We start from the raw sequence: 11,256 nt of genomic DNA on the forward strand, positions 1-11,256 counted from the left end.
AAAAAAGTAGGACTGAGGCCCTTTTAAAAAGCTGCCTTCTCTTTTCTTTTTTATCCCAACTGAAGAATATTGACTTGCTCCAGTTAGAGGCTGGGAGTTGTATATGCTTATTGCTGCATTTTCTGATAAGCTAAATCCACTAATGGTAGGTAACATTGGGAGAAAATTAAACACTACTTCTGTGAGAAATATAAACTCTAACCACTGACTAAATTAGCAAACACTGAATGATAATAGGTTCCCGTGCTAAAGCATCAATTAAGCTTTCAGTGAGGAGTGTTTACTACAAATCAGGACCACAGTTTTGTAATGGAAAAGTACATGAGGATGTTTTTTTAATTAATTGAATAACAATTGTTATGCCTTAAATGAAAAAATATATTTGCATATGTTTACTTTTATAGGAGAAACTAAGTGCAAAGTAAGTTTGAGCAAGTGTGTTCAAGAAGAAAGAAGGCTTTTGTCTGAACAGTCAAACAAAATTCCTCTAAAAAATTCTTATTTGTTGAGTTACTGAATGCCTGTTAGAGCGCAGAGTCTGGTAAGCAGTTGGATGAAACCTTCCCATAAGGAGGAGAAAACAGATGCCTGTTTGACTAGAAGTGAGAAAAGTGTGTGCAGAGGGTCCGAGACTGTCAGGACAGAGAAGAAGATGAGATGCACGGTCTACCAAGACACACCACCTGTCTGAAGCAGCAGAACAGATTGTAAAGCATGGCTGGGGGGGAGAAAGACATGCTAATACTCAGTACTTTAAACAAAGAGTGTGGTGTAAGGAGACAAAGTAACAGGCAAGTCAAGCGACTGGGTAGAGAAGGTGAATGAAGTGTTTGACAGCTACTTTGTTCAGCTTAACAGAGACAGAGTGAAATGAGAGCTTTACACGGGGGCAGTGCTGCTGGGCTCAGAGGGCTGCTCACAGCTCAGCACTGCCCATCCTGCACAGGTCCTTCAGCACCTGTGGGGATGTCACCACCCAGGGACCCTGCTTCTGCCAGGAACCAGGCTTTGCTTCAGGCATTAAAGCTGGAGGTGTTTGCAAGGCCCCAGTCTCTCTCAGCAGGAACAGTGACTCTTAAGCTGGTGTGTGTTCACATTACATTTAGGAGTACAGCTCCAAAGCAGATTTTCTTTTTAATCCGTGTGCTGAGGAGTACAGAGCACCTGGCTGGCAGCTGAGGAGCCTTGTTGAGCTTGAGGAGATCTGCCTCCAGTGTGAGCTGTGCTAGGCAGGAGGAAGGGCAAACCAGCCAAGTCTCCACTGCCAGGGAGGCATGGATCATCTGCTGCCCAAACCACACTGACAGCAGTGCCTGGGGACAGGGAGAGGAGTTCAGGGAGATTGCTTCTCCTCTTCTGGTTGTTTACATGTGCCCCTGAGTCTCTTAGTTTCTGTTCTACGACAAAGATCTGGGATTGTGGATGACTCCACATTCTTTAAAGTTTCTTTAACTCCAGTTTAACTGCCTTGCCTGACTGGCTGAGGAGCTAGCTGATAGCCAGGATGAACTTTCTGTCTGTTTAAATGCTTTGGTGTGTAATGTAATACGATGCTGTCCTCTGGGACATCGTGGGAAAATGTAAAAACTAATTCCATGCTCATGTTTACAGTATTAGAAAGGCAGCTTGATCAGGTTGGGCAGGCTTGGATTCTTTTTATAGTAGGGCAAGTAAAACAAGACTGTTTTTCAAACTCTTTGGATTAAGGTTTTCTTTCACATTAGTAAATATTTATGGAACTTATATTTAATGGTTTCTTCACTGCAGAAGGATAGCTTATTTTACTTTTTAATGAGGCTCCTATAAACTGGGACAGCTTGACCCAACTTTCTCCTCATTTAACCATGAGGGTAAAGAAAGAAAAACCAGATAAGGGAGAAAAATTCCAAAATCCACTTCAGTTCTGGTAGTCTCAATCACCTAAAAAGGTCTACATGAATGCTTAAGTAGATATTCATTCACTAACACACCTGCCTTTTACTGCATAAAGTAAAATTGCATGTTCCCTGTATGCAACAGAAAATACTTTCCCAGAAGCTGCCCAGCCAACACAAACTTCTATTTTACTGTTCTTAAAGAAAGGATGATGCTCAAGTGTTTCTTTTGCCAAATTATTAGTGATTTATAGGGGGAAGTGTAACATCCAGAGCCCTAGGGTGACTGAAGGTCAGCTGTGATGCCAGAGGGGCATGTGGCAGACTGTGTCCTTGCAAAGGCAGCAGGAGCAGCTCTGGTCCCAGAGCTCTTTCCATGCCTGTGAGAGTCCCCTCACAGGAGGAGCTCAGGCACAGCCTCACATTCTCCCTGAAGGACTTTGCAGAGCAGTGGCATGTTGGTCCTGTAAGGTGTCCCAAGCTGCAAGCACATGGACTTTGTCCCAGGGAAAGCATGAAGGAAAGTGGCATGTGGAGGAAATACAACCAAGTTTGAGCTGTGCTCTTTCAGAGTGAACAGAAATAAGTCACAGGATCCTTGCACACTCACTTCCCTGGTCATGAACAGTGAAATTACACATTTGTCTGGAGACAAGAAAGAAAAAGCGATCCTCAGCGCCCTGGGCATGGGACCGTTGTGGTCCTGAAAAGCTTTCAGAGGTTCCTCTTCATTCAGTCCCAGTTACTTCTGCCTATCTGAACACAAACTTCTGTAGCCTCTTCCCAGGCTTCTTGTTCCTGAAACAAAGCCGTTTCCATTTAGAGCCCTCCAAGCCCCATCCACCATAAGCTTTTCTTTGACCTGCTGGGTGTGGACAGTTTCCCCAGAGCACACTGTCCTGCCCACCCTCCCCTCACCAGACATGGCCAACAATTAAGCTAATTAAGCTATATGCAGGATTAAGTCTATAGGGCCAGATTCACAAAAGGACTTTGGTGTTTGAAATGGGAATTAAGCTGATTATCAGCATATCACTCTCATTATACAGTCTTTGAAACCTTCATAGCCTTGTGCTTGTGCACATTTCCTCTTGGAAAGTTCCTGTGTGCTCAGAGAGGGAACAGAATTCCCTTTATGCTCTTCCCTCAGTGAGAACTGCCCCAGGGTGAGTCCTGGGCTGGGGGTAGGCAGCCCCCACCTCAGCCATCCAGTCCTTAGGATCCATGAAAAGCTATCTTCCCCACATCCCTGCAATAGGCCCTCCTTGCTCCATGTCATAGGAAAGCCTGTTTGAACCCTCTCATTTCACACCTTTATGTATGAAGTCTTCAGAGAACAAAAGACATTTCTGTTTGGAAAGGCTCACAGAGCTTTTCTTTCATGTGTGACAGATGCTTTCAGAATCCGTTTGAGGGAATCTGCATAATTGATACACAACACCAGTGACCCAGCCTGAATGACTTAAAGTCTATTTTCATCTCGGGTGGTTTGGAAGCAGCCAGTGGAATTTGTAAGGCTCCATTAAGATGTTCAGGTCTTCAGGCTCTCTGGCAATGGGGACCATGTGAATACCTAAGGACAAATACCCTGGGTTTCATTAGCAAGATAAAATCCACAGGGTGAAACATGGGAAATCAAATGCAATAAGGAAGTGATTGTGAGCTGGTTATGCATAATGTCAGCCACAGCGGGCTGAGGAATAATGAAAGGAGGGAAAAATGATGAGCTCTAAACTGCAACAATTGCCCTGTGAGCCTTGACTGCTGCAAGACATTTCCTTCTCTCTGTCAGTCCTAGAAAGGCTTAGCAAGCTTTTTAATAAAAAGTCAATGTGGAATTTTTTTTTACCATGTACACCATTCAAATTGTTGTTTCTGTCAGTTGCACACTGTACTACCAACCCCTCTTCAGATTTTTATCTTCATCAGATATAAAGGCTCAGCCCAAAATGAGGAGAACTCATGTGGGTAAGTCTTCTCTTATTGGACAGAAAGTACTTGAATTGGCCAGGCTGTAAGTTTGCTGATTCTGGTCAAGACTTGTGAAGAGGCTAAAAGTTTCCCAAGGATGAGATTTAGATAAACGCTATTTCATTTTAAAGACATTTTACAGCTCATTACTTTTCTTATTAGTGGTTTCCTCTTTTATTCTCTGATTTTTTTTTCTTGTTCCCTAAACTCCATTAATTGTGACCATGCTTTGGTTTCCAGAGTAGGTAGGACTGCAGCCCTCATGGGTTGCTGGAGTTCTGCTTGGGATCCACAGCAAAGTCTGGCTACCAGAGGGTCCACAATAGCAGAGACTTCAGCAATGCTCAGTAGGGGCTGAGTGTTCTGAAAGTAATTCATCCAATTGTACAATAATCATTTCCAGTACAGTGGGTTTATCCCATGTTTAGCTCCCTGAGTCACCACAGATCACTGGATCTGTTGCTCTCTATGTCATTATGCTCCATTTAAATTTGGGATGTAGTGTGGTATTTCTTGACCTACCAGGAACTTTGCACCTATGACTTTGTGTTCTAAAATAATGATGAATATGAGCACTTAGTTTCTCCAACCTCCCTGTGCAGTTGTGAGTGTTTCTGCATGCCTGGCTCATGCTGGGCACCCTTCAGAGATGGGCTGCAGGACCAGCTGGCTTGGGTGGAGCTTGCCAGGTCCCAAAGCCCCTGAACGTGCTGTGGCAGAGCAGTGATCCTACCTGTTCTCTGTCAAGTGTCAGCCTGGTGAGTGGTGCCAATCTCCAAGACAACAATTGTTCCCTTTCCCCCTCTAGTTGCAATAATGTTTGCAAACACAGTTGGAGATTTTCTACTGTTCCAGTTCTCTGTGTAATGACAGAGAGATGTCTCACAGAGAGACTGCATAAAGAAGCTTGGGGAAGTACAGAAATCACATTAAAATCATCGTTACCCATAACCCATGAATAAATTGTCAACACCATTCAGCCTAACATTACAATCACTATAAAGCATTTAAGACACATTTCTGTTTAGTGGTTAGTGAGAGTGGGAAGCTGCAATTCAGTTCTGCAGTTACAAAACAGAGACCAGAATCCAACCTGCAAAGACCACTGGAAGCCTGAGCTCCGAGTTTCAGATGCTCACTTCCCTCTTCCCATTGGCAAAGCCCCTCTTCCTGTTCCAAACCAAGCTATTCTGATTCCCTACAAAGGGGCAAGCTCTGTTAAATGCCTACAAGAAATGTTGCAGCTCCAGTCTAGGCTTCTCCAGACATTCCAAACCTCCCCACGCCCCTATCCAGTGGGATGGCACACTCCAGGGATTGAGAAGGGCCCCCCTCGAGTAACAAATTTGTATTTCCCTGAAGGAGCCAAGTGGTGCTGTGCTATCTGTAGGTTACCAGAGAATCCGTTTTATTGCTTGCCACCAGAACATACTCTGGGATAATGACATGAAGTTACAAATAAGAGAAACTACAAAGATTGTTATCAAAGTTATACTGCACTGCAGAAGAGAGAGATACAGTAATTTCACGATTACAAGGCGCACCTGATTATAAGCCGCACATCGGTGTCAACAACGGTCTTAGGTTCCAATACAGAGTGTGATAAAAGGTATCTGTTCTATCACCATCTGTTGAGGGTGGGTGCAGTGATCCTTATCTCAACGGCAGATATTCTGCTAATGGGCCATCCATTGAAACCAGGTAGGGCATTGTTCTTTATCTTTTCACAACCCATCCTTCCTCCAGCCAGTCATTTTCTGCTCATGGCCCATTGAGTCCCACTGTGTGACTGATAAAAGTACTGCATCCCATTGGAAGTTGCTCCAGCCAGGAGGAAGAGGCCAACATTTCTTACCAAGATAAAAACAGAAGTTTTGGGACATTAAGGTAGCTCTTTCTCCACTGGACTCCAGAGGAAAACCGGATTTCTTCACATCACCACTGGACCTTTAGAGGGAAACTGCACCTTGTACAGGAGCACTGCTCCAACTGAGCCACATCTGTCACTGCAGGAGGATGCAACCACCATTTAATGGGACTGCTGCCAGCACCCTGCCTGATGGGGTATCAGGTTGTACTCTGACTTTGTCAGGGTTTGGAGTTTGTTTCTTTGTAGTACTGTATTTCTGTTTTAATTTCCCTAGTAAAGAACTGTTATTCCTAATTCCCATATCTTTACCTGAGAGCCCCTTGATTTCAAAATTATAATAATTTGGAGGGAGGGGGTTTACATTCTCCATTTGAAAGAGAAGCCTCTGGCTTTCTCAGCAGACACCTGTCCTCCAAACTAAACCAGCAACTTTTCATTCTTTGTCCATATATAAGCCGCACCTGATTATAAGCCACACATCCGGCTTATAGTCAAAATTGTAGTCAAAATGGTGTGGCTTATAATCGTGAAATTACTCTCTTTAAGTTCTGCAGCCTTTTACTTGTTCCTGAGGAGGCTAGTTAGCTATTTGAACCTAGTCAAGGTTTGATGTGTCCTGGAGAACTGCTGGAATGCCTTTCCTACTCTTGTTTGAAGTTGGGTCTGTGCTGCCCAGACCACAAGATTATTTGCTCTTTTCTATAAACCAAATGGAAAGATCCAGCTTTCTTTCCTTGTCCATTCAGGATTCATCTTTTTGGAAAGTTAGGACATCATATGACCCTGAAAATGTCTGGGTCCTTTTGTCTCCTTCCCTAACACTTTGATGAATATGCCTATTTTTGTTCTTTTTCTAGATTACATATTGCCTTCACCTTTGTGCTCTTTCTTGTTCATTAGTGGAGCCTTCAAACACAGTAGCAAGGTTTTATAAATCTTGTATCACAACACTTTATCACAATAATTCTACCTGCATTTTAACAAGTAAAATTTACTACTAGCAATCCTTTGAGTTAGAAAACCCTATTCAAATATGAAGAAATTAAAAAGATGGAGATGATGCCTCTTACAATTGTCACAAGATTGCATTTAGAGTCACCATAGCGTGTAGTCAGCAGGAAAATGTGTTACTTTGGCTGGGAAACACTGCAAATGCATAACTTTTTGCTCAAATCTGCTGCAATATTAGTCGAGGTCCTTGTATTACAAAAAATATCACTGTGATTTAATGGAATTAGTGGATGATACAGTACTTAATGCAGAGGTAATAATACGATTTCCCTCATTAGTGCAGGACTGCTATAGCTTCTTAATTGATTTTAATCGGCATTTAATTAGAAAATGTGAATCTCCTGTGGCTAGTTCATATTTTACACTATTCCAAGGTAGACTATTTTTCTTTTCTACAAGTGGCATCCTAATTCCAGGCTAGGAAAAAAATGACATTTGGCCTCTGACTTTTGAGGGTCTCTTTGTCACAGACTTGGGCTGTTTATCAGCTCTGAGCCTCTAAAGGTCACCATCACCTGTCTCAGGAGAGAATCCCCTTTTAAGAGTATCATCTTTTCCTCTGGAGCAGAGCTTCCTAGTGCCAATGTACCTCACAGACTGTTATAAAGCATGCATCCAGATATTTCTTAGGGAAATAACGCAAGGACGCTGTGGTCAGAACTGGTGGGAAGATGCAGACAGAAGTTTTATCATTTCTGTAAGACTGAAAGCACCTGTGAGCCCATATATTGGAAGGGTGGTGACAGGTACTCAGTGTAATTCCATATTGTTTCAGTTCCAGAAAGAATGACTTGAAACAGAGAGGGAGAATATCCTGCTCCTTGAATGAATGGCACAAAGAAATCCCTGTGCTAGCATGATAGGAAAGTTTTATTGCATTCTGGATTTTCAGTTGTGCTGCATTAAGCCATATTAATATTTGGTTTTTCTAGGGCAGTCGAAAATCATTGGTAATGTTGAATTTTTCATTTGCACTAGTGCCAGTGATCAGCCTTAGTGCTCCAAGGTCAGTCAATCATTCCCCTCTGGTGGAACATTTTTGCCTCAGGCAAATGAAACTTTTTTCTCTCTATCTCAAGTGCAGATAACTTATGGGGCAAACTCACTAATAGTTCATTGTGTGTGCCATGGCTGTTGCCCTATGATCCATCAACATACCCAAAATGAAAAGTGATTTCCCTGGAGACTCAGGCTAGAGCTGCTCATTGCTTTTTTTTTATATCCTTGTGTACCTGAATTTGAGTAGATTCTCTATTAAGCATCCAGATGAAGCAGAGGCTCTGTACCCAGCCATGTTGTGACTTGCTAAGAAGGAAAAAGTTCCCTGGAGTCTGATCCAAAAGTGGGTTTAATATATGGACATCTTGATTCTAAGGACATTGAGAACAGTAATCATTCCCACCACTGGAACAACATGAGCTCATGCTGAGGCAAAATTGCATTTAAACAAAATGATCTCTGAAAACATTAATCCTAATAGTCCATTTTGTCATGGAAACCTACAGGGCTGTTGCCTGAATTGTGGTTTTGCTGGGAGCTGATTTACAGTGTGGATTTAACAGTCATTTGCCTCGTACAGCAAAGGAGGAGGCAGGTGTGGCCAGCCTTAAACCCTGCTTACAACATCACTTTCAAACAAAAGCATCTGACCCTGTGGTTTCTGGCTTTGTTTGGCACAGAAGTGTAACTACAGGGATTTTTCAGTGATATTCACTCATTTTCTTTTAATATTGCTGCTCTGAGATTGGTGGTATATGGAAACCCAAGTAATTATATCTGTCTGCACGGTGTATTTAGTCTTACAATACAATACTCCTTTCTTTGCTCTATGTCATTTTTTATTGCCTGTGTTCTGAAGCCTTTGAATTTAGCTGAGACTATAAGGTTGAAAGCTGTTGATTTCTGAAAAGTAAAAATGAACAAACAAAAACTCCTCCAAAGCTCACTAGAACAATATATTTGTTTCCAAACCAGAACCAACAAATGGTTGTTGAAGAGACCTGTTTCAATCTGCTTCGTAGTCTTGCTGTGTGCCAGTCCTGCTTTCCCCCTTTTAATTTCTTTTTAAATATTATGTCTTTGTTTCTTCTTTCTCACCTGCTATTGCATTTTTCATCTGCCTTCTGTATTTGTCTCCTTCTTCAACTTTCTATCCTGAGGCAGCTTCCATCCTGAAGTATTTTTTGAGAAAATGTCTTCCAGTGAATTATCATCAGACCAGGTTCTTAGATGCCCTGTGGAGGTGGAGATCAGACATCCTACATAGTGAGCAGGATTGACCAGCAGCTATATCCTTTTTCTCCTAGCATTTGACTTTTGTACTACCCCACTTAGGTTGGCAGGAATAATTCCCGTGAAAGGCATGACATGAAGTGTAGCTGGTTTTGGCAGGTAATTGTATAGATCCACTCTAACTGCAGGTTGGTTTTTTGCACTTTCGCAGAGAGCATAATGATGCCTTGGGGTTTAGCTTTTGTATTTTTCGGACTCTCTGCTGCTTGATTTGTAACTCTGAAACTTCATGTTAGGTGTTAGTAAGTTCTCTTCACATTGGTAGTTTGACAAAACAATCCCTTCCCAGCCAGAGAATTAAGGACAACTGGTACCCAAAAAGTAGAAATGATGGTGAGGGAAAGGGGGCAAGCCAGGCTGATACTTCATACCCTGGGGCTGTGGTTGGACAATTGACCCCAATATGTAGATGAACCCAAACTCATGAAAGGGTAAAACTCATGACCAGAATCCATCTGGGATTTGATTTGGGTGTAGCTCTGGCCAGGCTCTTGCACTGCCCAAGGTGTATCCTTTCAATAAATACTGATTTTATTCCTTTTGCTCTGTTTAGTCTCTGTTCCAGATCAGTCTTCCCAGGCATCAATAGCACCATTTTGAATCCATCTCCGTGGTGCTTCAATGAACAAGGTGCCCAAATCTGAGGTCCTGTCACCTGCAGTTGTCATTGTTGGTGTCTGCACGAGCAGTTTTCATTTTGCATCTGCATTACCCTTTGTGTGAGGACATCTCAGGCATTTGAAAGCATTTTAGCACTGGTCTCATGAGGCTGTCACTGGGGGCAGTGGTAGAACTGCTGTTGACCACACGGTAAAGAAGCCTGACAAATGTAAGTGGATTTGAAAAGCCCAGTCAAGTGTTCTGCAGTTGTCCTGCTCTTCTGGAGGCGGTTCAGAGCACTCCCTAATGGCCCTTTCAGGCCTCTCCTGCTGCTGCTTTTGCCAAAGCCAAGGTGGAGAGCGAGCACTGCACAGGAGCAGCACTGCATGACATGCCCCTGCTCACACAGATTCTACTTAACATAAGACCTGTCAGAGTTACTTTTAAAAGTGCTTATCAATGCAGTTTGGGAGTGTCCAAGGGGAAGTGAGAGTCCCACATCAGTTCCATGCTGTTCTGCAGCAGAGACAACCGGCGTGAGAAGCACGTGGGAAGTTGAATAAAAACGCAGTGCTTGAATCTGCTCTTGAAAGAAACTTGTGAAGTGGCTGCTCTCCATGTTTCTTAACAATGAGGATCTCTTACTAGCCCAAAGTGGAAAAATGCATTATGTTTGTATGTAATAAAATGTGTATGTCTTTGGAAAGAAATCTATTTATAGGCCTTGTTGATGGCAGCCGTTCAGCCCACTGCCTCACTGCTACCTGCCAATTTTCTCTTTATGCTTCTATTAACTAGAGCTTTGGGATTCACAGTTTATTCTAATTCATTCTTAATGATAGTAAGCCAAAGTCTCTTGTGTACTCAGTTCTTGTGAGATACACTGAAGCACTGGAGTAAAATTCCTTATGAAGAAGGAATTTTTTAAAAAAATTATTTCATTTCTCTATACTTCTGGATGATTTTTGCAGTGATACATTTTAAGTACCAGGATCAAGACTGGTGTCAGAACAGAATGTGTCAGTAAAAATAAAGTTCCGCAATCTGCATTGTCTTAAAGATCTTTGATCCTGTCCATCTATGCATAATTTCTTGGTCTCAGGAATATTCTCTAGTCTTTTAGATAGGGACTAAATTAAGGTTTCTGTCACTTTTACTGAGGCAAACTTTATATTTTTGAGATGTGATTCCCTTAAAGGCATTAAAGACACTGATGGGGTGGAAGTCTGTAAGTGAATTCAGCAACTTAAAGCAGGCAGAACAATTTCATGTGGCTCAGGAAAAACTTTACTCATGAAATATCCTTTTTCCTTGATGTGTCTCAGTAGCAAGTGCTGCTGCCTGCTCTGTGTGTGAAGGGGTAGAGATGAGTGCATATTTGTAATATTTAGTTAATCTGTTTCAAGCAAGTCCAAGAAGATGTATTTAGCAAGAGGCATCCTACTTAAGTTAAAATTAAAAGCTATAAAAAGAGCTAATGCTTGGAGTTAGGTAGACAAAACAATCCTTTATTGTCCCAATGTGGCTGAAGCATGACAGAAATGAAGGCTCAGTACGAATGAGTCAATAACAAGATGCAGTGCCTTGTCATGTTCTCAGAGCTGTTTAAGGGTATTGAAGGAGAAAATGTAGTTTCAG

This window comes from Catharus ustulatus, chromosome 10 (assembly GCF_009819885.2).
Source record: "Catharus ustulatus isolate bCatUst1 chromosome 10, bCatUst1.pri.v2, whole genome shotgun sequence".
In the NCBI taxonomy this organism is placed as follows: domain Eukaryota; kingdom Metazoa; phylum Chordata; class Aves; order Passeriformes; family Turdidae; genus Catharus; species Catharus ustulatus.